Source organism: Diceros bicornis, unplaced genomic scaffold (assembly GCF_020826845.1).
Source record: "Diceros bicornis minor isolate mBicDic1 unplaced genomic scaffold, mDicBic1.mat.cur scaffold_283_ctg1, whole genome shotgun sequence".
Classification (NCBI taxonomy): Eukaryota; Metazoa; Chordata; class Mammalia; order Perissodactyla; family Rhinocerotidae; genus Diceros; species Diceros bicornis.
Genome location: NW_026691157.1, coordinates 355,720 through 383,701, shown reverse-complemented (window position 1 = coordinate 383,701; position 27,982 = coordinate 355,720). Strand labels below are relative to the sequence as shown.

The 27,982-nt window shown below is 42.0% G+C and overlaps 1 long non-coding RNA gene across 1 annotated transcript in view; it reads left to right on the top strand.

Moving 5' to 3' along the window:
- Positions 1-27,612, top strand: part of LOC131402826 (uncharacterized) — a 35,141-nt gene extending 7,529 nt beyond the window's left edge. Inside the window, exons 2-3 of the long non-coding RNA XR_009219002.1 lie at positions 22,912-23,047; positions 27,474-27,612. This is a non-coding gene — a long non-coding RNA (uncharacterized LOC131402826). The remainder of the gene's footprint in view (positions 1-22,911; positions 23,048-27,473) is intronic.
- The last annotated feature ends 370 nt before the right edge of the window (positions 27,613-27,982 follow it).

Genomic DNA, 27,982 nt, shown 5'->3' with positions numbered 1-27,982 from the left:
GGATCCGAACCTGGGCCACCAGGATGCTAGTGGTTCTTAATCTCCATTGACAAATTAACTTCTAATTTAAAAAATTTTCCCCTATGTGCATTAGGAATATGTGAAAGATGTTTTTTTTTTTTCCCAATTCTCATTGAAAGGATTTGGGTTGTAGAATTCTTAGTTGTGTTCTATGCTGTATAGGACCCAACATGGTAAAATAATAGTTAATTTTCTGAAGGAGACTGAGGCTTATTCAGGTTTATTTATTTATTATTTTGTTTTTAATTTATTTTTTATTGAGGTCACATTGGTTTATAACATTATATAAATTTCAGGTGTACATCATTGTATTTCAACTTCTGTATAGACTACATCGTGTTCACCACCAAAAGTCTAGCTGCCATCCCACCGTATACATGTGCCCATGTACGCCTTTTGCCGTCCCCCAACCCCTTCCACTCTGGTAACCACCAGTCTGTTCTCTGTATCTGTGTGTTTGTTGTTGGTGTTTTATCTTCCACATAGGAGTGAAATCATGCGGCATTTGGCTTTCTCTGTCTGACTTATTTCACTTGGCATAATACCCTCAAGGTCCAACCACGTTGTCCCAAATGGCAAGATTTCATCTTTTTTATGGCTGAGTAGTATTCCATTGTATGTATGTACCACATCTTCTTTATCCGTTCATCTGTTGATGGGCCCTTAGGTTGTTTCCAAGGCTTTGCTATTGTGAATAATGCAGCAATGAACATAGGGGTGCAAATATCTTTTCGAATTAGTGTTTTCCTCTTCTTTGGATAAATACCCAGAAGTGGAATAGCTGGATCATATGATAGGTCTATTTTTATTTTTTTGAGGAATCTCCATACTGTTTTCCATAGTATCTGCACCAGTTTGCACTCCATCAGCAGTGTGTGAGGGTTCCCTTTTCTCCACATCGTCTCCAACTCTTGTTATTTCTTGTCATCTTTTTAATAATAGCCATTTTGATGGGCATTAGGTGATATCTCATTGTGGTTTTGATTTGCATTTCCCTAATAATTAGTGTTGTTGAACTTCTTTTCATGTGCCTGTTGGCCATCTGTATATCTTCTTTGGAAAAATGTCTGTTCATATCCTCTGCCCATTTTTTAATCGGGTTGTTTGTTTTTTTGTTGTTGAGTTGTATGAGTCCCTTGTATATTTTGAATATTAACTCCTTATTGGATGTATGATCTGCCAATATCTTCTCCCACTTGGTAGGTTGTCTGTTCATGATGGTTTCCTTTGCTGTGCGGAAGCTTTTTAGTCTGATGTAGTCCCATTTGTTTATTTTTTCTTTTGTTTCCCTTGCTTGAGCAGACATGGTATTCAAAAAGATACTGCTAAGACAGATGTCAAAGAGTGTACTGCCTATGTTTTCTTCTAGGCGTTTTATGGTTTCAGGTCTTACATTCAAGTCTTTAATCTATTTTGAGTTAATTTTGGGGTATGGAATAAGATAATAGTCTACTTTCATTCTTTTGCTTGTGGCTGTCCAGTTTTCCCAACATCATTTATTGGACACCCTTTCCTTTCTGTGTTGTATGTTCTTGCCTCCATTGTCAAAAACTAGCTGTCGATAGATGTGTGGGTTTATTTCTGGGCTCTCAGTTCTGTAAAATAATAGCTAATTTTTTGAAGGAGACTGAGGCTTATCCAAGTTGAAATAACTTGCCGGGGCTGCATCTCAGATACAGACTTAGGTCTTGGGCCTTTCGCTCTCTGACTCTAAACTCTTACCTTTGCACTAATCTGCGTGGTCTCATGGACCATAAATAAATAAAGAGTAATTAGTTTGGTAATGTTTCAAGCTTATCTCCCCGTATGTCATACATTACCAACTCGAGTGCCTCTGCAGCCAAAATTCACCAGTGTAATGGGAACACTAAATGTCAATGAATTTAAAAGTAAATAAATCAGTTATAAAATAAATAAGTCCTGGGGATGTACTGTACAGCATGGTGACTATAGTTAATAATATTGTGTTGCGTATTTGAAAGTTGCTAAGAGAATAGATTTTAGACGTTCTCATCACAGGAAAAAAAATTTGTAACTGTGTGGTGATGGATGTTAACTAGACTTATTGTGGTGATCATTTAGCAGTATATACATATATCAAATAATTATGTTGTATACCTGAAACTGATATAATGTTATATGTCAATTATATCTCAATTTAAAAAAAAAGAAATACAGTGGGAATTGGCATTTACATATTTAAGAAATTTTAAGTTTGATATTGCTGCTGATATTAATAAACATTTATATATTCCAAAATATTTTTCCTTCTGTCCCCCTTGTATGTCTTATATGGTTCTTTCATACATTTAAAATGGATGGGATGACCCAAAATTGACTTGCTACGTACTATGAAATTCAGAGGAGGCCTGGTATTCTGTTAGGCTCAGCAGCCCTGAAATAATAGAATGGCCATATTTTTTAAGAAATATGTTTTCCCCAGTCTCTGACTCTTCCTTGCTTAATCATCCTATTCTTTGATATACATAAAAAAAAGTAAATAAATCCATATATTCCCTTGTTTAAAAAAATATTGCAATTTGATTATAGAGAACCCTTTTGAGTTTCTCTTTAGGTTTCTTAAAGGACTTCTAATGATAGCATCAATATAATTTGCAATAAGATTTTTTTCTTTTACATTTCTTTCATGGCTGTCTCATCTCCTTTCTGGTTCAAGTTCTATAGCTGCCCCACTGTAGCCTCATACATATCAGCATCCTTTCCCTGGTGCCCCCCAGCCCCCGAGCACTGCCATGGTTCAGGCGTCCGCAGAGTCAGTTTCCCAGAATGGGTGCAGGAATCTGGTATTGTGCATCTCTGGATGAGAGTGCTGCTGGAGGAATCCACTTAGCATGCTGGTACCCAGCTCGACAGCCCACCTATTTAGCGCTTGAGGCCAGAAGTGCTTTCTCCCAGCCACAGGAGAAAACTCAGCACACAGTCACTCGCTGGGGGTCTCAAACTGAGTTGGGATTTTAACTTTACAGTTTCTGTTTTGTTAGTACGTTGGTGCTTCTGTTACTGGCTGAAACACACACACACACATATACGCGCGCGCGCGCGCGAAATATGGGCTCCTTTATTCCCACGGCTTGTTCTCTCAGTGTTCAAGTTCATATAGCACTTTCCCAGAGAAAGATGACGACTCAGTTAATAGGATAATTTCCCATAGTTTCTTCATTTGTGTTTTTTTTTTTTTTTTTGGAGTGGAAGGATACTTGTTCTTCACTACCCTTTGGGTATTTATTAACATTTTAAAGAAACCAAAGAAGGAACTAGTGGAAGCAGCGTTCTTTTTGTTTTTCCAAATGAAGTTTTTAAAAAAATTATTGTTCTTCTCTGTCTTGCCTCCTCTTCCCCTCCCCCCAAAAGAGAAAAATAAATCAAAAATAAAAAAATAAGTTCTTTTTGCAAAAGCACATCATTTTTTTTTAATATAGAACATTAGAATGTATCATCAAGCAAAAAGACAATGCCTTGGTATATTCATATATACCTTTTTCTATTCATATATATTTATAAAAATGCAAATATACTACTTCTATTGTCCTGGAAATTCCTGTTTGTCATTTGATATACCAGGAAGACCTTCCGGGGCATTGCACAGCCTTCCCGAGTCCTGTGAGATGGCTGGCTAGTCCAGTGTGCGGCTCCGTGTATGGCACCATCATCTATTTAGCGCCCTATTGTTGGACCCCTCCTTCCAAAGCAACACCGTTTTTTCTTGGCACTTGAGTGTCTTTCTCTTCCCTCCCACTGCCGGGATGTGCATGTCAGGGGAAGTCACCTGGGACCAGGTAAAGCCAGCAGACACCCTAGGGATGGCCGAGAACAAGGCAGAGGGAGGCTGGCCTGTCTTTTTCCAGCAGAACTCCCACGCGGGGAGCTGACAGCTGGAGGGAAAGAAGTGAGCTCCTGTGTTTCGATGCTGCTGTTATTGAGCCTCTACCCCACACAGTTTGACCTGTACGCTGACTAATATAACACCTGTATGTTAGCTTTGTCTTTGTAGACAGCAGTATTTTTTTAATTATTATTTTTCAAGTAGGTAGTAGGAGCATACGGTACAAAATTCAAAAGGCACCAGAGGGCATCCAGTGACAAGTCTCATTCTCCAGCACTGAGTTTCGCTTCCCATAAGCAGCTACTGTTGCTAGTTCTTGCCGTGTCCTTCTGCTGGTGTTCCAGACGTATACAAGGATAAGTGTGCGCGTACACGGGCATGCATGTGCCTGCACATGCATTCAGTGCACACGGTAGCATGCCACACCATTGCTGTACCTGCATTTTTCACTTTACAGTGTATTTTGGAAATCATTATATGTATCAGAACACGTGGACCAACCTCGTTTGTTAAAGGCTGTATGTCATGTCGTTGAATGGATGTGCTGCTATTCATTTAATCTGTGCCTGTTAATGGATCCTAAGGCTGTTTCCAATGTTTTGTGCTGAAATTAATATCCTTGTATATATATTACTTCTCCAGAATATTTTTTAATGAATATTTTAAAATCTTTCTTAGCTAACCAGTTTTAGGGAGGCAGTGTGGTGTGTCGAAATGGGTATTAAACCAGGAGTCAAGAAACTTCTGACACTGACTCTCAGTTTGATTTTGGAATAGTCAGTTCACTTCTCTGGATGTGAGTATCTTCATCGGGAAATTGAAGAGTTTGGCTCTCCAAGCCTTATGATTTAGCAAGTATACACCTTATCCTGGGCCCGGTCCCTACCCTCAGGGATAGTGGGACCATAGACCTTGTGCCCTAGGCGCCCATCAGGCCCCAGTGGGCTCCTCGCATTAACTTTCTGCTATCACAGCCCAAGGGTAAGGGGAAAAGAGAAATTTTGGCAAAAAAAAGAGACCCCAGTCCTGCCTCCTCTCCTGGCTTGTCCCAGATTGAAGCCGTTCTTTCTCGGCACCACCACTTGTTCCTTTCCTTTTAGACAATTTCTCTGAGCTCTAGGGTGTTTCTGAGCTTTTAAAAAAATGTCCTTGTCTCTTTCCTCTAGCACCCCAAAGTGGACCATGACCTTTAGCTCCCTTCTGGATTTGGGAGCTCGTATCCTTCTGTGTGAGAAGTCCAGTTCACCTTGGTGATTCCCGGTGACAGGTGCCCCTGCACAGCCTCACCTTGGCCCCTGACCCTTGACTACGTCCATTGCAATCCTGTTTTCTGTCTGTCTCGCTTCTGGCCTTTGCTCTTGGTCACATGTCACAGACTCATCTCTCAGCCCTTCTCCCTTGGATCGAGCTGTCACGTTTTCTCTATTCTTTTTTCTACTCCTTCTGAGCCATCAGTCTCCCGGAGTCTCTTAACCCGCGTCCGCCACAGCTCTGTCCTGACTAGGAATTGATGCTTGATTACCTTATTGCTGTTGTAGCCTCATTGCCCCTCCTCCCAGATGTAACTGCCTGAGATGGCAGATTTCCTTCCACACCATGAGATCTCAGCCCTTACTTCTTCACCAGATTTTTCTGGGTGAGAAGAGCATATTTTGCCACGTGCTGTAACTACAAGGATTTCATCTAAATATGGAACATTCCTTTAATGAAAGAATTGACTAGGTCCATGATCAGCATCGGGATATAGAAAAGAGAAGTGAAAACGGAAAATTTGATATGCAAGGGAATTCAGAAATAGGAATATAATTTGAAAAGTACATCAAATTGTTAACTTTACTGACACATATTAATATGATTAAATACAATGATAAATCCAATACTGAATTGCTAATACAATATTGAAATGAATCTCAGCCAGAAAAATGATTTGTTTTTGACTTGTTAACTATCTGCCTTTAGTAAACTCTGAAAGACCTAGAAATGAGAAAAAACATATGAGTAGGAGCTACTGTATGTCTCTTATTTTATCAGGAAAACATTTGTGAGCATGGGTGACAAAAGGCTGTAGGAAATAGGGTAATTTTTCACTGATTTGGAGTATCTTAAAGGATATACTCTGCCAACTCTCTCAAGCCTTTTTTAAAAATTTAATTTTTCTTCTTGTGCATCATTTCGTCTTTCAGAACAATTTTACCTAAGAGGCAAAGAATTAAGCCTTTAGGAAATGTGTTTGTTGAATAGCTGAACAATTTACATTTAGTCTTTCAATTATATGTAATGATCTTGAAGATATATTAACAAATTTTGTTTTGCCTTTTAAATATTTCCTCTTTTATTCTGATCTTGGGCTATCTGCAATGACAGGTCTTACTTCACAAACTAAAATTCACACTAGACTAGTTTCTGGCCAATGAGTATTGATCAAGTTTTATTAAAATTTAATATTAACTCTTATCAGAATTGGGTTTTATGGGAAGTAGGCGTGAAAATTGGTAATAATGAAATAATTGTGGAAAGAGAAGGCTAATGAGGTAGGATACATTTTCCCACATTTAGATTATGGCAAGAGTTGAAAGGACTGAAAGCTTGGAAACAACCCAATAACTGAAAAAGGAGGATTGGTTAACAAACTGTAGACCAGAAGCTGGCAAAGGGCATCATCCACGTTCTTCTACTCCAGCGAGGCCTGGATTGAATCCCGGGCTGATTGAAGCCACTGCCCAGAGCCAGCCGCTCTCTGCTGCCAACACCCATGTAAATATTGAAATTGTTGGCTGGTCCCACCGTGACCTCTACCCAGCGCTTCAGCCTCAGTAGCTGCAGCCACCTGCCCCCTTGGCTGCCGTTTGTAATGATCTCTGCCCCTCACTGGCCATAATCTTTGGGGGCAGCTTTGACTCTGAGCCTTCCAAGGGCTTGTCCGTGACTTACTGCTTTGGCCGGAGGTGGTGTGGCTTTGAAGAACCTCTGGTATTTTCTACGTCAGTCCCAAGAGGAGAAGGAGCGTGCTGAGAAAGGGATGCCGCTACCAAACCCATGAAGCCACTGAAATCTTACTTTCGATCAGGTCAGGAGGAAGCCAGATGATGACAGCTGGAAGGTTGGCTCTGGATTGTGCATTACACTTGGGGAGAAAAAGGATGAAGAAAGGATAGATGAGCCGCTGACAAAACCAGACTCACTCATGTGACTTCTTCAAGAACTTGAACTGCAGGTGAAATCCATTGCTGAGCTGAGTGGCTACGTGATGCGCTCATGTAAGATGGGTGCCCCGGGTCCAGCCTGAGGATGGACTTGTGGCCAGTACATCCGGAGAATCTGACTCTGCCTTGGCTGACTTCCCATAGCTTTGGGTGTGAATTCTCTTCCGTCAGCAGGGCACTGCCATGCACCTTTGGGTCACCTTTACTGTTTTCCATAAACTGCACCAAAACCTCCTCATTTATTTCTCCCTTGTAGTGCCATTCCTTCTAGGGAAGTGATTTGGTATCTCAAACAGAACACACACACACACACACACACACACACACACACAGTACCAAAGATCTGTTACAATCATTAAAACACAAATAGGCTAATAAAAAATATTCAAAGATCGTGAATAGAATGAAGACCTAAATATTGCCAATAAGTATCTAAAAAGATGTTCAGCCAGTGGAAACGCATAAGCGAGAGGCAATACAGCGTAGTCATTACGTGGATTCTGGAGCCAGAGTGGCTGGATTCGGGTCCTGGCTCTGCATTATTAGCCATGTGACTTTCAGCAAGGTACTCAACCTCCTTATATTTCAGTTTCCTCTGCTGAGTGGCTAAAATGGGAATAGCAGTAGTAATAGGACTTACCTCACAAAGTTGTTGAGACAGTGCCCCAGGTTGAAATCTGTAAGGTGCCTAGACAGTGCCCGACTTACAGTAAGCACGCTGAAGTGTTAGCTGCTGTGATGGTGGCGGCGGCGGCAGTGCCACATTGTTCTCCAGAGTGGTTGTATCAGTTTACATGTCACCAGCAGTATATGAGCATTCCTCACATTCTTCCAATATTATCAGACTTGAAAGTGTTTGGCAGATCAGTGGATAAAAAGTCGAATCTTAGGTGGTTTTATTTTAATTTTCCTTGCTGCTGGTGAGGTACAGCGTCTTTTCCTAACTTTTTTGGCTGTTAGGGTTTCCTCTGTTGTGACGCGCTAATTCATATCCTCAGCCCGTCCTTCTGTCAGTTTTTTGTCTTTTTCTTAGTGATTTTTTTTATTGATTTCTCATTCCTCCAAAAAATATTTATTGAGGACCTTTTATATGTTTTAGGTGCTAAGAATACAAAGGAAAACACTGTTTTAAGGATCTTATGTTCTAGTTAGAGGAAGACAAACAAATAAATAATACAATTTTAGCTAGCAATAAGTTATACGAAAAAAAGTAAGGCAGGACTGTCATAATAATAGCTAACATTGACTGAGTGATTTCTATGTGCCAACTATTATACTAAGTTCTCGTATGTATTCGCTCATTTTATCCTCACAGTTGTTGTAATACTCTTTATTGAGAACTTCATCCTTTACAGCTATGGAAACTGAAGCACAGAGAGGTTAAGTAACATACTCCAAGTCACACAGCTGGAAAGTAGTGGAGCCAGAAATTCAAAACCAGGTGGTCAGACTCTAGCTAATGTCTGCATCCTGACCGAGATGTTATGTTCTCTCTCTCTACTAAGCTGGAGATAAAATGTGAAGCGAAAAAGAACTTTTTGTATGTTCTGGCTATTAATAATACTTTATCATGTGTTTTATAAATATCTTCCCTTGTTCTGTAGTTTTAAAATTTTGTTTGTAATCCCTTTGCCACAAAATAGTTAACTTGGATGTAGTCAAGTTATCATCTCTTACCTGTGGTTTGTGCTTTTGGGTCCTTGTTTAAGGAATTCTTTCCTTCACTGATGTTATGGAGTTATTGTCTTACTCTTTTGGTTATTCATTCAACAGACATTTACTCGTGCATTTGCCATATGCCAGACGCTGTTCTAGACACTGGGGAGATGTTAATGAAACTGCCAAAAAGCCCTGCCTTCAGTTTTAAGATTTTGTTTTCCAAGTTTGGGTCTTGAACTCGTTTGGAATTTGTTTTTGTAATTTGTGGGAAGTTGCAAACTAATTTTATTTTTTTCCATATAAGAAGTCAATTTTTCTGATACTTTTATTAAAATAAGTTCATTTTTTGCTACTCTTGGTGATGTAATCATTATCATGTCTCAGGGTCCTGTATACCGTGGTTGGCACTGGTCTGTCTGTTCTATTTCATTGATCTGTTTGTCTGTTCTTGAGCTCTGTTGTATTTTAATAAGGTTTTAGTTGCAGAGGTGTTGTGATTATTGTAAACAATTTAGAAAATGCATGAAAATACAATGAGGATTAAAATCACCTATAATCTCACCATTTTCAGTGCAGGAAATTGGAAATCAAGGGGGAAAAAGTATAACGTAATTATATCAAATTACTAATGGTTCTTGTGGGGAGGCGCTATATGATCTCGCTGGTGGAATGCTATGAAGTCTAAAATTGTGTCTTGGGATTCACATACCATAAATTGAGCTCTTTTGATGTTGCTCTTAAAATTAATGTATTAGTTATGATAGGCTAAGCTGCTATAACAAATAGCAAAATCACCCAACGTGTGATTGCTGAATCCAATGGAAGTTTCCTTCTTATCCATATGACAGTCTTGGACAGGTGCTCAGATGGATGGCAAGGGGACCTGCCTTTCTTCTGTCAATCAGAGGCTAGGTTTCTCACATCACGTGGCTCTGCCGTCCCTCTAGTGTCTCATCCTACACCTGTGTCCAGTCAGCCCGAGGAAGGAAGAGCATGGAGGACCACACCCAAGAGGGTCTCTGGGCCAGCAGGAAGTGGTAGGCATCACCTCTACTCCCATCCCACCGACTAGGACTCAGTCACACGGCCATCCCTGACTGCAAGGAGCTGGGAGATATAGTCCAGCTGTGAGCCCAGGGAGAAAGAGGGGATGGATTTTGTGAGCAGCTGGAGTCCCTGCCTTTCTTGTTTTCTCCTGGAACATCCGTAAAATGTTTACATGGCTATGTTCCTTTGTTCATTCCATCAAGTCCTGTCTGTTGAATCCTTGGACACTTCAAAGAGATTTGCTGGATGTTCTTATTAAATATTTGACATTTCCATGGCGAGAAGGAGTTTATTAGATTACACTTGGGGCTTGAATATGGCAGAGATTCTTTCTAGACACAGACGAAAGTATCTGTCCTTCCTGGGGTAGCGAAATTGAGAGGCTCTTTGTTGTGGATCTTTCATATGAATTCTTGGGGAAGCAGGAAGTGGACTTCAGTTCTTAAAGACCAAGAGATCTCTATAAAAGGGCTGTGTGATTTCTATGGCTAAAGTTCAGTGATTCAGTAAACGACCTCAAGCCCTGAGAGTCTGAGTCAGTTTTTCTTCGATGGATTTCCAAGAAGAGTCTTCTTGAGCACAGATTTTCACTAGGCAGCCATAGCCAACTCTTGATCTCCTGGGGCCTTAACATCATTTGCCACCCCCGGGGATAGGAATTTCACCTGTCAATTTTTTTAACAGTTTTGTTGAGTATAATGCACATACCCTACAATCCACCCATTTAATGTATACAGTTAGTCATTCACAGAGTTAGGCAATTATCACCACAATCAGTTTTAGAACATTTTCATCACTCCAAAAAGAAACCCCGCATTCCTTAGCCATCACTCCCAACCCTTCTCATCCTCCCAGCCCCTGACAACCACTAATCTATTTTCTCTCTATATATTTGCCTATTCTGGACATTTTATATAAATGGAGTCATACACTGTGTGGTCCTTTGTGACTGGCTTCTTTCATTTAGCCTAAAGTCAAGGTTCATCCATGTTGTAGCATGTGTCAGCACTTCATTTTTTTAATTGGTGAATAATATTCCATTGTGTGTATATATATATACACACCACATTTTCTTTATTCATTTATCAGTTGATGGACATTTGAGTGGTTTCCACTTTTGGTCTGTTATGAATAATGCTGCTATGGATGGACATTCACGTACAAGTTTCTTTGTGGATGTGTGTGTTCATTTCTCTTGGGTAGATACCTAGGAGTGAAATTGCTAGGTCCTGTGGTAACTCTATGTTTAGCATTTTGAGGAACTGCCAGACTGTTCTCCACAGTGACTGCACCATTTTCCATTCCCACCAGCAGGATACGAGGGTTCTGATTTCTCCACATCCTCACCAACCTTGTTGTTACCTTTTTCGATTATTGTTACCCTAGTGAGTGTGAAGGTGTACCCCGTCAGCTCCCATTCCCAAATTCTCGTCTCCTGGAGGCTTCTGGGAAATGGAAAAGTAGCTCTTCCTCATTCCAGGGTTGGGGAGTTCTGCTTCTCATCATTATATAATGATGACATGTGTCTGGGAGTTTGGAGGAGGGGATGGTTAATTTATTGCCACTTTTTTTTTTTTGATTTTATTTTTTGTTTATTGCGGTAACACTGGCTTATAACATTGTATAAATTTCAGGTGTACATCATTATACTTCTATTTCTGCATGGATTACATCAAGTTCTCATGTTCACCACCCAAATACTAATTACAATCCATCACCACACACGTGCCTAATTATCCCTTTTGCCCTCCTCCCTCCCCTCTTCCCCTCTGGTAACCACCAACCCATTCTCTGTCTCTATGTGTTTGTTTGTTGTTGTTATTACTACTATTTAATGAGTGAGATCGTACGGTATTTGACCTTATCCCTCTGATTTATTTCACTTTGCATAATACCCTCAATGTCCATCCATGTTGTCACAAATGGCTGGATTTCATTGTTTCTTATGGCTGAGTAGTATTCCATTGTGTATATATACCACATCTTCTTTATCCATTCGTCCCTTGATGGGCACTTAGGTTGCTTCCAAGTCTTGGCTATTGTGAATAACACTGCAATGAACAGAGGGGTGCATGTATCTTTACGCATTGGTGTTTTCACGTTCTTTGGATAAATACCCAGCAGTGGAATAGCTGGATCGTATGGTAGTTCTATCCTTGATTTTTTGAGGAATCTCTGTATTGTTTTCCATAGTGGCTGCACTAGTTTGCACTCCCATCAGCAGTGTAGGTCCCTGTCAGTTTGTTTTTAAAGTTCAGATGAGAGAGGGAGAGAAAGAAAAAAAAATGCCTTGGTGAACTAGAGTTAACAAAAATGATTGCAGTTTCTCCATTTTACCAAAATAAGATAGTATAATTTTAATAATACAGTTTGAATGAGAGGTTAGTGTGTACTATCAATTAACTCCAACAATGTAACTTAACAGAACACTTCATTGTGCAGGTCTCCTGTAAGTTACAGGATAGGTGCTATGAACATATTTAAGGAATTTTGGGTGAGATAGTCTGCTGTTTTTATTTTTTATGTCTCTCTATTCACTCCAGCTTCCATGAATTTAATTTGTCTGTTTTAGAAAAAAATGAGGTCACACTCAGGACAAAAATTCCTGGATTCTTCATTGGTGGATATATTTCCATCCAGTTGGATAGGCATCCATACCATTCCTAACCTCTTGGTCTATATCCCTCTGGATGGAAGCTTCTTGGAAATTTGGAGATATTTTACACTGGGTGTATTGGACAGAAAAGCTCTGAGGTCGAGTGATTTCTAGAAAAGCCATAACCAGCAGCAGTTAAAGGATTGAGGCAGGCGAGGAATGATTCCCTGGGTTGCAAACCTAAGGGCATGTCCTCAATGACTTCAGTTACTGCGACCCTCCCTGCACGCAGCACAGTGCTGAGCAGGTATAAATACATGATACTAGGCTGCAATAGGCTTCACCACCCAGGTAGAGAGAGTTGTAGCTTTCAGAGCTGTTTTACCACCTGGCAGTATGTGATTGGAGCCCCCTCAAGAGCCAGAATCATTCACTCATTCATTCAACAAACATTTGTTATAGAAATCTACTAGTGTCAGGCACTGAAGCATTAGAGAGCTTAGGGATACAAGGATGAATAGCTTTCTTCTGTATCCCCCACACCCCGACACAAATGCGTACATAAATCACGTAATCACAGCACAGCAAGTTTGCTGCTTTCCAGGGTGCCAGCCATGGGAGCATGGAGGGAGGAGAGCCTGAAATACTCAGACTCCCAAAGCAGAGCAAGCACAAAACCATACTACCCATGGCATATTTCGAGCTCCAGGATCTGGCTGTGATATATTTGTTTAAGTCCGATTGCTAGTCAGATATTTATGGGCCACCAGATGATTTTAAATATAAACACCACAATAGTGCAGATTGGATTCTACTCAGATTTGATGAATATAAACTGCTCATTTTGGGGGTGGGAATGCCTTACTATTTGTAGACCTCTAGGGTACCGTTTGGCGGGGTCTTAATGTGTCTCCGAAAACGAGCACGACTTTCTATTTTAGCATTAGGAACAGGGAACTATGAATCTGTAGCTAAGCGCCTGTCTCTTAAACAGTTTTCTCCTTGTTGAACGTACCTTTCCTATTTTGACTTCCCAGAGGAATGAATTATCCATTCTGAATTTGAAAGTTTATGATTTTAATACATGAATAACCGACAGAAAGAGGAGTCTCTTTATGACCTAGGTATTGGATGATAAGACCAGCACTTTGTATGGGTTAGGATACTCTGAGTTATGATGTGGTAAAAAAACAACCCCACAGTTCTGTTGCATGAGTCAGCAAAAGTTTGTCTCCCACCTACACTGCATGCGTGTAGGGGACTCTGCCTGTGCTGAAGGAGGCTCTGTCACCTCCTGATGCCGTCATCTTGTCAAGGCTGTAGGGCTCAGCTGGAAGGAAAGTGAGGGAAGTCAGCACAGAGGAAAGTGTAAGGGCTCTCAGATGCTTTCCTCTGGGAGGGACACCTGTGCCTTCTACTCATCCTCCATTGCTGAGCACACTGCCGCCCGTGCCTGACATCAAGGGGGCCATGAAGTGTATGCCCCATACTTTCAAGTGCCCGCAGGAGAGGAGATTCAGAAATATTGGTGAGCACGACTGTTTGCTACACATCTGAGTGGGAAAAACCCAGGTCTCCTCCTGTGTTTCTCCTCTACTCTCACACTGCTACCACACACACGGCACTTCTGACACCAGATGTGGGGGCATTTTCACACCAAGCAATTCTGCGACACTAGCTGTAGGATTGACTTGCTACAATTTAATAAGATTCTGACGCTATCTGCCTGGAAATAGTGTCGGATCCACAGATTAAGTATTCAGTCCTACAACACTGCCCTCCCCCCCAACTTCAGATGCCAATTGCAAGTTCAAGTTGTCCCGTGTGCTTCTGACCCACTGGCTATAAATTGGAGGTTCCCATGCCCCCCTCCTCGGGTTCGATTAATTTGAATTCACAGAACTCAGGAAAACAGTTTACTTACTGTTTAGCAGTTTATTGTAAAAGGATGTGATAAAGGATGCAGATGAACTCCTGGATGGAAGAGATGCATAGGGCAAGGTTTGTGGGAAGAGGCGCAGAGCTTTCGTGCTCTCTCCAGGCGCGCCACCCTCCCAGCACCTCCACGTGTTCACCAACCCAGAAGCTCTCTGAACTCTGTACTTTCGGGATGGTTATGGAGGCTTCATCGTGTAGGCATGATCAAGGATTAACTCCATTTCCAGCTCCTCTCCCTTCTCTGGAGGATGGGGGGTGGGGCTGAAAATTCCAAGATTCTAATCATGACTTGGTCTTTCTGGTGATCAACCCTCATCCAGGAGCCCACCAAGAGTCACCTCATTAGAGCAAAAGATACTCTTGTTAACCAGGAAATTCCAAGGGTTTTAGGAGCTCTGTGCCAGAAGCAGGGGCAGAGGACCAATATATATATTTTTCTATTATTTCACACATTTTATAGAGAATTGAGAGACATTCTGTTCTTAAGGTGCTTACACTCTAATGGAAAAAGCAGATAAGAACACCAAATTTAGAGTGTGCTAGATGGAAGGATGCTCAGATGGCAGGGGGATCATTGAGTTAGGGGCACCTAATTCAGATTAGGGGAGGAGCAAGGTTTCTAGGAGGAGGTAATTCTTAGCCTGAATCTTGAATGACAAGCAGTTCACCAGGAAGTGAAGAAGAAGGGTGTCCTGGCAGAGGAAACAACATGCTTAAGTGTGTAATAATAGTAGTACCTATTATTTATTGAATGGCTTACTCCATGCCAGCCACTAGGCTACACACTTACAGGCCCTGTCTCATTTAATTTCCTGTAGACCTCCCATCTGTGTGTTATCTGTTGCCTTAAGACTCTATGTTCCACAGGACAGGACTTTGCTTTGTTTGTGGTTGTATCCTTATGTTCCAGTAACTATTGCTGTGTAACAAACCAACAACCATTTTATTAACACTCACAGATCCTGTGGGTTAGGAATTTGGAAAGGGCACAGTTGGAGGGGGTTCTTGCTGGGAGTCCCTCATGTGGTCACAGTCAGATTTTAGCTGGGGCTGCAGTCAACCAAAGGCTTCCCTGGAGTGGACACCCAAGGTAGCTCACTCACATGGCTGGCCCTTGGCCGGAGCTCAGCTTGTTTCTTATCCGGCATGCCTACACGTGGCCTCACCAGCATGGCGGGTCTCGAGGTCTTCTGACGGAGAGAACATTCTATGAGAAGTGGGTGGGAGCTGTGTGGCCTTTTCTCACCTAGACTCAGAAGTCACATATTGACACATTTGTTGTGAATGATTGGTTGTGAGTCACAAGCCTGTCCACATTCAAGGGGAGGGGAACTAGATTCCATCTTTCATTGGAAGGAGTCTTAAAAAATTTGAGGACATGTTGAAAACTACCACAGTCCATCTTCTGGCCAAAAATTATTTATATTCTCCCACATGCAGAATACATTTACCCTCCCTAAGATTGTCCCCAAAATCATGTCATGTTTTGGTGTATGTATTAGGCGCAGGCTTGAAGTCCAGGATCGCATCATCTAAACCAAGTCTAGGTATGGATGACGCCCCTCAAGGTTGATATGAATATCCATGAACTGAGCAGATACATCGTCTGCTCCCCACACACCCATTGTGAAGTGGTGGACAGATGTAGGAGAGCCACTATAGATGTCTCCATTCAAAAAGGGGGAAACAGAGAGCACACAGCAGTCAGTGGTCCACAGCACTTCTGAACTCCAGCCAGTAACATGTCGCCAGATCCTTGACTTGAGTTCACGCGTACCCTTTAGGAGCTGTTCTCCGTGGCTCTTGCCTCTGTCTTTGGGGCCCTTGGTTCCACCTTTAAGTCATCCTTCTAAAAGAAAACTGAGTTTGCACCTGAGTAACCTCCATCTGCTTCCTGCCTGTGAAAGGCTGGGTTCCAGAGGCTTCTTTTTGTTTTGTTCTGCTCTGTCTCTTTCAAGGTAATTCTTTCAAAAATGTCATGGGTTTAGACAAAAGCCCCCGCCACAAATGTCTTCGAGGTAAGCTTTTCTCTCCCTTGGCTTCCCTGTGAGGCCCAATGACCTAAGGGTTCTTAGAAGCCACGTTGTTTAGAGAGAGGATATACAGGACGCATCCTTCAGAAACTTAGAAGGCCTTTTGTCTATTTGGGATGGTCAGTGAGGCACCACCTTAGGTCTTCCTGAGGCCCTGACTAACGGTCTTACAGCTCCACCCCAGATTTGACTTTTTGCCCTGAGGCCATTGCTCCCCCCCCCCCCCCGCCTTGAGGAAGATTAAGCCTGAGCTGACGTCTGTGTCAGCCTTCCTCTACTTTGTATGTGAGTCACCACCACAGCATGGCTGACGAGTGGTGTATGTCCGCGCCTGGGATCTGAACCCGTGAACCCAGGCTGCCGGAGGAGAGCGCGCCGAACTTGAACCACTACACTGAGGCCATTTCTTAATGTGCAAATGCTTTGCCTTCTGGAGATGCTGGGGTTGAGGAACAGTTGTATTTTTGAATCTAGCAAGTTTATAGATTGGGTTATAGGCTGGGTGTATATTTTCTCCAGATTCCACTCAAAAACTGAATAGCTCATTCCTTAATCTCTCCTCTTTCATTTTATTTCAGACAGCTGGGAGAAGCCAACACTTTCAACCCTCTGCCCAGAAATCCTTTTAGTTAGATCATCACGCTCATTAGGTACATTTTCTACTTTCCACATTATCTCTGGCTACAGTTTTATGAACCGTTCCTCTGTTACATAACAAAGAGTCTCCTTCCCTGCATCTTCCCATATATTTCCTTTATTTTCCTTTGTGCCCTCACCAACAGCCGCCTCTGGGCCCTCAGGCTTCTGCCAAGTCTCCTCAGGGTCTTTCCACCTGCTCTTGAAGCCACATGTTTTAGGTTTTTGTCGCAGACCACCTCCGTTTTCAGGTGCCGAATTTCCATTCCAGTTTTTATCCCTGCATGACACATCACCACAAACTTGGTGACATAGAACAACAGTCGCTCTATTGTTCTTGCGGATTCTGTGGGTCAGAAGCTGGAAAAGGCCGTTTCTCACTTGGGGTTGAAGCAGGGTACCTGAGGGTTACTGTAAATATTCAGTAAGAACATGGTTACCCTTTGACCTGGTTCCCAACACAGACACAGATGAAAAGAAGCTACTCTTGTTAATTTGCTGTTTTCTTGTTTAACCTGAGGAGTAACTCAAGGGTCACAAGGATTTATGAGCTTGTTTTGCAGAAGAAAAAGCGTGCCTTTAAGGAAGTGAGGACCACCAGATAACCAGCCCCCAGCTGCCTTGAGGCCCAGAAGTCTGATTGCCCAGGGGCTTATCCGGAGTGAAAGAAACATGGGTTTCCCCTGTTTCTTCAAAACTCCTCCTTGCAAGCCCCTTAGCTCTATAAAGACCCCTTGCTTTCTTCTCTTGTGAAGGCAGATTTGAGAGAACCTATCCTCCCGCCTTCTCACTTTGGCCAATTCCAATAAACCTTTCTCCACCTCCAAACACTGCTGTCTCAGTGATTGGCTTATTGTGCATTGGGCACACAAACTTGAGATTAAGAGGTTTGGTGTCAGGGTCTCTCATGCAGATGTACTCAGAGGTTGCCTTGGGCTCAGCTGCACTGTCTCCCTCACTGTCTTCCAGCTGTCATCTCAGGGCAGTCGGACCTCCTCCATGGCTCCTGGCTGCCCCCAGCATGACCATCCCAAGGGAGCCACGTGGAAACTGCATGGCCTTTTGTGACCCAGACTCGAAAGTCACATAGTGTCACTTCTGCTGCATTAAAAGCAAGTGACAAGCTGCCCAGATTCAAGGGAAGGGGAAGAAATCCCACTTTTCAATGGGAGAAGTATCAGAATTTTTGGACATGTTTTGAAACTGCTTGCACTTGGAGCAGTGTCTGGCAAAAAGAGGACCTCACTACGTAACTGCATCCAATAAGCAGGCATGTCTGCCTCTTTGATTATATCTGCTTATTAGTCTTTGGACAATACAGTGTGACCCCTGTAATAGTTTTAATAGGGCTTTCTTGTATTTATAATATATTTTTGAAAAGTAGGGACACAGTACTTCACAATATACACATTTTATTGTAAATGAATTAGAAGACTAAATTTTTTATTCCCAAAAGACATAAAATTAATAGGGAAAAAAGTATAGAAAGATGTTTAGGTAATCTTGGAATAGGGAAGGCCTTTCTAAGCAAGATTTAAAAGCCAAGAAGCCACAAGGGGAAAATTTTAAATATTAGACTCCATAAAAATTTTAAATGTCTGTACAGGAAAAGAGACCATAAATAAAGCCGAGAGCTAAAAAATAAACTGGGTAAAGTATTTGCAATGTAAATAATAGACAACAAACTAGACAGTGTAATATAAGCATAACGTAGAATCTCTCTCATAAGGCTATTTCAAAGATTAAATGAGATTAAAGTGCCCAAAGTAAATACTTAATAAATGACAAGTTCTATCCATGCTTTTATAGAGAGCCCCTATAAATCAATTTTTTTAAAAGACAGCTAATAAAAAAAGCATATGAATGAGCAATTCATGGAAAAATATAAATGGTCTATAAGCATAAGAAAACATGTGTAGCCTCACTCCTGATTAAATAAAGGGAAATTAAAGCTACAATGAGATTTTTTTCTACCTGTAAGACCGTCAGGGATGGAAAAAATGGTAATATTTTAGTGCTGGCAAAGATGTAGGGAAATTGATGTTCCTGTTCACTGTTCTTTGTTCCTCTGTAAGTGAGGTGTTTTCTTCCCCCCCTCTGGCTTCTGTCAGGATTTTTTTCTTTATTTTTGATTTTCTGTAGTTTGAAAATGACATGCCTAGATGTAGTTTTTTTGGTGTTTATCCTGCTTGGTGTTCTCTGAGCTTCTTGGATCTGTGGTTTGGTGTCTGAAGTTAATTTGGAGAAAATCTCAGTCATTATTGTTTCAAATATTTCTTCTGTTCCTCCTCTCTTTCTCCTTCTGATTTTCCCATTACGCGTATGTTGTGCCTTTTGTCTGTCATCCCACAGTCCTTGCATGTTCTGCTCTGCGTTTTCAGTCTTTGTTCTCTTTGCTTTTCAGCTTTGGTGGTTTCTGTTAAGGTTTCCTTTGCTATATCCTCAAGCTCAGAAATTCTCTCCTCACCTGTGTCCAATCTACTAATAAGCCCATCAAAGGCCTTCTTCATTTCTGTTACAGTTTTTTTTTTACCTCTAGCATTTCTTTTTGGTTCTTTCTTAGGATTTCTGTCTCTCTGCCTACACTGCCCATCTGTTCTTGCCTGTTGTCTGCTTTATCCATTTGAGCACTTAGCATGTGAATCGTAGTTGTTTTAAATTCCTGGTCTGGTAATTCCAATATCCCTGTCATGGCTGGTTCTGATGCTTGCTCTGTCTTTTCCAACCGTGTTTTTGCCTTTCAGTATGCCTTGTAACTTTTTCTTGATAGCTGAACATGATGTACCATGTAAAAGGAACTTCTGCAAACTGGCCTTTAGTCATGTGGTGAGGTGCTGGGGGGAGGGGAAGCGTTCCATAATTTATGATCAGGTCCCAGTCTTTAGTGAATTTGTGCCTCTGGACTGTGAACCTCACACATGCTTCTTAGTTTTCTTCCCCCCGTAGGTGGGACAGGATGGCTAGAGCTGGCTAGAGTTGGGTATTTCCCTTCTGCAGGTCAAGTAGACTCTGATAACACTCCAGCAGGTTAGGCTCTGGTTAACCAGTTTCTCCTGGGGGCAAGCCTTGTTAAGAACAGAGCACTCTGACTTATTTCAAAATGAATCCTCTTGCCTTCCAGCTGCCAGAAGTACAAAGGGATTTTTCTCCAATATTTACTCTGAGCACCTGGTTGAGCTCCTGGAGGTAAAACTCACAAAAGTGTGGGAGACCCCTGTGACCAGGTCCCCCTGGAGTTTTTAACTCTCAGACTTGCCCACACTCAACCCACAGCAGTTCATCAGTTACAGTCCAGGTTTTCCTACCCCGGCACTGGTTCCCACAGAAGTTTCCACTCGTGAGTCTCTCCTCTCACTCTGTGACTCCTTGTTTTCATCTCTGTCTGTCCAGTCTTGGGGGCGGCAATTTGCCCTGCATCCTTCTCTCTCTACGGATCCAAGAAGAGTTGTTGACTTTTCGGTCTATTCAGCTTTTTACTTGTTGTTAGGATGGAGTGGCAACTTCCATGCTCTTTACCGTGCAGAACTGGAAACTGATTTACTGTTGATGGAATGGAAATTGGTACAGTATTTAGTAAAGCAGTCTTAATTATCCATTAAAACTAAAAATGTGCATGCCCTTTGACCTAGCATTTCTACCTTTGGACCTATTAGCATGAATGCACAAAGATGTATCAGAATATTTTTTTGCAGCATTTTTAATATAGAAAGGGTTAAATAAAATATGCTATATTTACACGATGGAATGCTATCCAGTTGCTAAAAAGAAATGAAGTAGCTCAATATATCTTGAAAAGATACAGAGACGTTCAAGACACGTTGTTAAGTGGAAGGAGAAAAAAAGGAAGTTGTAAAACAGTATGTTTAAGATTCAGTTTTTGTTTAAAACTTATTCACAGTAAAAACGAGGGCATGCTTAGAGAAGAAAGACAATTTTGGAAGAATATATACCAGAAAAACTATTGGCTGCCTTTGAGCGACAATGTTATAAGGCTGTTAATATATATTAATGACATTTGTGTCTTGTGTGATGAATATGTATTTGATAATTAAGTAAAAATTCAAGAAAGAAAATAGGGACAGATAGAGATGACTGAGAACAATAGAACAGAACTGATTGTTTCCATCACTTTTCCCTACATCAGGCAATAATGTAATAATAATCTCTGACTCTAAATTTTAATTTACCTTCTGGGAATACTGTGTAGAGTAGACCCAAACAAATGGAAAATTTAAGTCTCCTTGTGTATTTTTTTTCCTTTTGCTCTTTCAGAAGATGATTGCCATCGGATGACGAGGGTTCCAAACGGAAATGTTTTACCAGTTAATGTTTTTTTCACGTAGAGTTTTTTTAATTGTTAATCCTTCTAGTAAAAATCTTTTTTTTTTTCTTTTGGTGAGGAAGAGTGGCCCTGAGGTAACATCTGTTGCCAATCTTCCTCTTTTTGCTTGAGGAATGTTGTCGCTGAGCTAACATCTGTGCCAGTCTTCCTCTCCTTTTTTTTGTATATGGGACGCTGCCACAGCATGGCTTGATGAGCAGTGTGTAGGTCCGTGCCCAGGATCTGAACCCGTGAGCCCCAGGCCACTGAAGCAGAGCATGCGAACTTAACTGCTACGCCACGGGGCCGGCCTCTTTTGTAAAAGTCTTTATCAGAAAGAATTCCTCCCTCTGCAGAGAAGCATTTTCTTTGGTTCTGTGGTGTCAAAATTAGTGGTTTCTTGTACCCGAGAGATGATTATAATGGAATTTTTTGCAACATGTATCTCTCTCTTAAAAGGCTGATAAAGTAGATCCATGGAGCAATGATAACTGTGAAGGCTATTTGACTTCCGTTATAAATATGGTTTATAGCCACAATTTTTCTGCTTAACTGACATCTAAGCACCCTGCAGTATGACTGAGTGTAGGCTAATATTCTTCTGAGTTACTTGTCCCGTTAACTTCCTAATCTGACTAAATTTCATTCCCTGCTTACGTCCTGTTTTGGGTTCTTGGACCCGATTCCAACATGTGTGTGTGTAGAGGGGGAGCTTCCCACAGAACACCAAGCAATTCTTGGACACCAGCAGGGTGTCAGAGAATTCAACTCATTTCTGACACTGTCCACCCAGATGTAGCATCAGATTCCACAAGTTAAGGGTTCAGTCCTACAAGACTGCACCCCCTCCAACCCCCCCACCTCAGGCACCAGTCAAGAGCCGAGGTTGGTACCTGTGCTTCTGGCCGACTGGCTATGAATCAGAGGTTCCCACGACCCCATCCTTGGGTTTGATTAATTTACTAGAGTGGCTCACAGAACTCAGAAACATTATGCTTACTAGATAACCGGTTTATTATAAAAGGATATAACTCAGGACCAGCCCGATGGAAGAGATGCATAGGGCAAGGTACGTGGGAAGGGGCGTAAAGGTTCCATGCTCTCTGGGTGCACCACTCTCCCAGTACCTCCACGTCTTCACCAGCTAAGCTCTCCGAACCCTCTCCTTTTGGGTTTTATGGAGGCTTCATTACATGGGCATGGTTGATTAAATCATTGGCCATTCTCCTGCCCTTCTCTCCTCCCTGGAGGTTGGGGGCTGGGACTAAAAGTTCCCACTCTCTAATCACATGGTTGGCTCTACTGGCAACCAGCCCCCATCTTTCTAAAAGTCACCGCATTAACTTGAGACACCTTTAAGCTCTCATCGCTTAGGAAATTCCAAGTTTTAGGAGCTGTAAGCCGGGAACCATGGATAAAGAGCAAATATGTGAGAAATATATATTTGGTCATCTGAGTGATCAAAAATATATACATCTATTCTTATAAATCACAGCATTGCACATCCTAACATAGTTTTTTTTCCTGTGTATAATGTGTGTTGTTCTAGATGATTAATCTTATATAATAATTTGTTGTTGTTGTTGTTTTACCCTCTGTGAATTTACTAACAGAAGTCCCGGAGGGGATTTGGGTGCCAAAAAGAAAAAGAAGAAACAGAAGAGAAAAAAGGAGAAACCAAATTCCGGAGGCACCAAGTCCGACTCGGCATCGGATTCCCAGGAGATTAAAATCCAGCAGCCTTCAAAAGTGAGAGGCCCGGTTTATTTTTACCTCTGTGGTTTCTTGTGCGTGCGAGAGGGGTTTGTGCAGCTCAGAGGTGTCATCAGGGTTGTGTTGTGACTGTGTATAGATGCCACTATAACTGGAGGTATTTATGGCCTTGCTCAAACTGACGCTGGCACCCGAATAACTAGGAGGTACATACTGTGCTTGTGTGTGCGTGTGGATTCTGCCTGCATTTTGCCCCTTTCTCGGTGAATTAGTATGTTGATTGTAGTTCTAGAAGAAAGTCTCATGTGAGCTCGTTAGTTTTTTTTCTTTTTTTTTGAAGTTACACTTAATCTTTGATGACTTTTAGTTCAGAAGATATTCACGTTTTAATTTTTCTGGGTGTCTGTCTAATTACCTGAATAGCACATCATCATCTGGCAGCAGATTTCAGCGGGAGCAGCCCCAGGTAAGTCTTACGTTGACTTTGAATCGGACCAGTCTTCAGTGGCCAATCTTGATGAAGGGTGGGAAATAGCTCCCAACGATCCCCCTGAAGAAACACACCAATTTTAGACCAAAGCAGAAGTTGTCCGGCTGGGCCCTGTGTTGGCAGGTTGCCGGCCTCGTGTGTGTGGTGGTGCAGAGGGCAGGCACCCCTTTCTGTGGGCCAACCCCAGTCGCCCTGGCTGTGAACACAGGCCTTGTGTGCTGGGCCCAGGGAGGCACAGAGCCCTCTTGGTGTGAGCAGCTCGCAGTGAAAAGGGGTAGAGTTAGAAGTACAATGACATATTTTGATGGTCGTAGCTCTAAATAAGCCAGCCCTGCATCACCTTGGCCTGGGTCTGTTTCCCGGTCAGGGAACCCACCACCCCTCTGTCGGGTGTCATACTGTGGCGGCTGCGTGTTGCCATGATGCTGGAAGCTCTGCCACTGGGATTTCAAATATCGGCCCCCAGGGTGAGCAGGTTTCAGTGGAGCTTCCAGACTAAGACAGACTAGGAAGAAGGACCTGGCCGCCCACTTCCACAACAATTGGCCATGAAAACCCTATGGATAGCAGCGGAGCATTGTCTGATGTAGTGCCCGATGGTGAGAGGATGGCGCAGGAACGGCCAGGGGTCCCCTCTGCTGTGCTGGGAGTTGGAATCGACTGAGCACTAACAGCAAAGCTCCAAATAAGTTGTCCTGGGGTCCTGGGTAATGCGTGGTGTAGTGGAAAGGGCTCAGGAAGTGGAGTGAGCATCCTGGGCTCAGTCCTGGCCCCACAGCTCTCAAGCTGTGTGCCTTTGCACAAGGTTCTGCACCCCCATAATCCTATCTCCTCATCTGCAAAATGAGGATGATGCCTTCTCCCCATCTCACAGGGCTGTTATGAGGTTATAGTTAGATCATTTTTATTAAATGGTTTTTATATTACAGAGCACTGTCTCCGTGGCCGTTATTCGCAAGATGCAGGTTTTATGGGGTTTAAGTTTTTTTCTTGTACAAAGTTTACATTGTATCACATGAAGTGAGTCTTACAGGTAGTTTTTGTTGGTGTTACCTGTTTACACGTAAGGACCAAGAATCACTGAGAAGGAGCATTGTTTGCCCCAATTTTTCCCTGCCTGCCTCTGTGGGGTGAGAAGAAAGTGGAATCTTCCTCCCTAGCTTTTCAGCTTGGTTCTCAGGTAATAAATATTCTATCCACCAGACATCATTTCCAAGGTAACTCATACAAGGTCCCCCATGAGCTTGCCCGATATTCTCTCCATTTCTGAGCGCTGCTTCATCAGGTAAATGCGGCCTTACTTACATGCAGTTGTGATATCTTATTGCTTCTGTCATCACCATCAGCTTCTGCCCATCTCTGTACCCCTTGTCATTTTGAGCCCTCTCCCACCTCTCGTCACTTAGAAGAAACTAGAGCCAGCCCAGGCAGGAGGAACTGGTAGCATTATATGATACAAAAATTCTTTTCTTTTTTAATTGTCTAAATTGTCTTAATGGGAGCTTTTCTCCATTGCGTTTTTTAAAACTAAGGCTTCTTTCCCTTAAGCTAATGTCAGCTTTGGGTGACACGGTACATTATAGTGGACTGTCTTTAGAGACTGTTCTGGTCTACACTCAAGAACCAAAATAAAATGATATTTGTCTGGATTCTTGGAGACTTCTTAGTGGTAGGGGACTTGGACATTTTTTCCAAGGTATTAAATTTGGAAAATAATGGGTAGAGAGTAGAGTTGGTGTTAAGTATTCACATGGAGCAATGTGGAGGAGAAGAGGCGTGCCTGGCTCTTAGGAATATAATAGTGGGATGCTAACGTGGGGTTGATAGACGTGCTCACCTTTCCTAACACTAATTCATTTCTCCCCAGGTGGTGCTCCTACGGAAGGTGAATGGATAGGTTTACGAGTCTGTCATAGCTGAGTTTTCCTTACTGCTTTGTCACCTTGGATTTGAGAATTGTGCTTACTTGAATCTGCTTTAAGAAAGCATGGAAATAGAGACCATTGGGATAAACTGTTTCATGAATGGTGATTTCGTGTAAAGACTGCTGGTCAACCTGATGAGGCCAATTCAGTCGAGTAGAATCCACTCCGAGGGCTTCTTCATGGAGTTGGGATATCATTGGCTCCTTTGGAGCAAAGATGCTGATTCACGTTTGTTACAGAAGTCTGAGTTTGATATTTTAGTGTTGGAGGATTTAACTCAAATATCAGGAAAGAAGAATTAGCATGACAAATTCAGTGCAGATCCTGTAGGTATATTTTTGTAAGACTGGGTTCCACTTTGCCTTTTTAAAGATAAGTGGATGCATGTTCAGGCCTTATTGGTTGAAATATGCTGTGCTCTCAGTTCCTATTTAAGTTGTAGGTTTCCTCATAGATTGTGTTGTTGGGGGTTCAAATGGGTGTAAATTTCATTTTGCTAGACATCATTTCCTTTTATGTTGGAGGTCTACAAGAGACCCAAACAAGAAAAATCTAAAAATACGATGAATTAGAACAGCGAAAGTATTTTGTTAAATTAGTATGTGTAACTGAGATATGACCTTATGATTTAGACCTCAATCAAAATATAAGATGAACAGCTTACAAAAATTTGGGCAGCCCTGGGCGATGCTGTTAGACTTGTTAAGTGGAGACATTAAGACTTTAACCTGCCTCTGGTTAGTCTCCAGTACTTTGTTTCCTTCAATCATTTTAGAGGCAAGATTCCTAAAGAAACCCATTAAGTAACACAACCACAGGTTGGGCTGTATTAATTAAACCCCATTTTGTACTGTGAAACGGGTAAGCTTCCCAGGGTAAAAGATTTGCTCCAGACCACAGACTTCAGGTTCAAAACTGAGCAGAAGTTCAGAGCTGCTGTTTATAACCCACCAAGGGTCGATGGTACCTTTCCTTGGTGCCCATGGTGTGTTGACATACAGGAAACCCAAGGGCTCTGAAATTTCCTTCTAACCGCTTCTGAACCACAGGGAAGAGTGCTCTTTGTGTGGCATCACAATTCTAAAGCAAATCAATTATTTCACATACCGGAAAAACTCCCTGATTTCCACATCCAGTCCTACATACTATATTACTGTCTTATTTCAAGTATAGTCTCATTTTCCGAGTAGCATTACATTATTTGAGGGATTTTCCAAAAAAAAGAGCTGGGAATCTTCAGAGATGGCAGGAATATTGGCTTTGAGGAAGGAACTTTAGAATTTAAAGGTATTTAGCCTGAGAATAGGTTTTACTTGAAAAGGAGGTCGGTTTCCAACACTTCGGTTGGGGAGAACAGGCTGTGGTTGCCAAGGATCTGAGTTCATAGTGGAAACTGCTCGTTCTTCGTGTTGGAAGGTTTGTCTCTGGAGCAGCGTCAGTGTTGGGGGTGGGCAGTGTGTGGTCCAGGAGAAAGGCATCCTTGGAGATTTCCTTTCTTGATTGACTTCTTTCCTAGCTCAGCACTACATTCAGATTTCTTTCTTTCTTTCTTTCGTTTTTTTTAATGAACTAAAATTCCCCTTCTCTGCCTGGTTTCCATTCTAGAAGTTATTTCCTTTGTCCCCACATTGCTACCGCAGAGCATTAACCCTAACAGTGAAACCAAGGCTAGTGGCTGACTGGCTGCTGTGTGACAGTAATGCATGTACTGCATGTCACTCCTCTTTGCTGCTCCGCCAGGATGAGTAATGGTGGGGGCCATTGGCAGGTGGGTGGGATACTGAAGCAAATGGTGGTTTGATTTATGTTAGATTTCCCCAACTCTTAGAGCCCCACTAAAACTCAAAGCTGTTTATCTTTAACAAAACGTTTGCTTATATTTTCATCTGTTAGCATACTTGAGCCCAAGGCCCTGACCGGGCATAGAGGAGGATTGCTCGTTTTGTGATGCTGTAATCGCCAAGGCGGATGCACGTGTACCCGCCCCAGGTTTGGGAGCAGTGGCAGCTTCCTTATATTTTGTGTCTGTGTTTCTTTGCTTTTGTAGAATCCCACCATTCCAATGCAGAAGTTGCAGGATATCCAGAGAGCCATGGAGCTGTTATCTGCATGCCAGGGCCCTGCCAGGAATATCGATGAGGCTGCCAAACACAGATACCAGTTTTGGGACACGCAGCCGGTACCCAAACTGAGTAAGCTTTTCTGCCTTTTTTTTTCCCCCTCAAAACAAAACTGGATTAACAAGAAACAAAAAACACAGAAGACACTCTTCTTGACTTATATAATTTGTTTTCAGACCACAGATTAGAAATTTACACAAAAGTAACATTTTTCTTCTTAAAATATAAATATGGGATAGTGACGTTGGTTTTTAGTAACAACAGTTTTAGTGTAATTCCTATCCCTCTAAAAAATCCAGTTTCCCCAAACTTGAAACATTAGCATATTAAAAATATATATAAACAGGGAGTCTCCTCCTCCCCGTTTTTGTTCTGAGCTTCATGGAGTTGTTTTTTCTATACATAAATGTTTAGCAGTCTCAAATCTCAATTATTC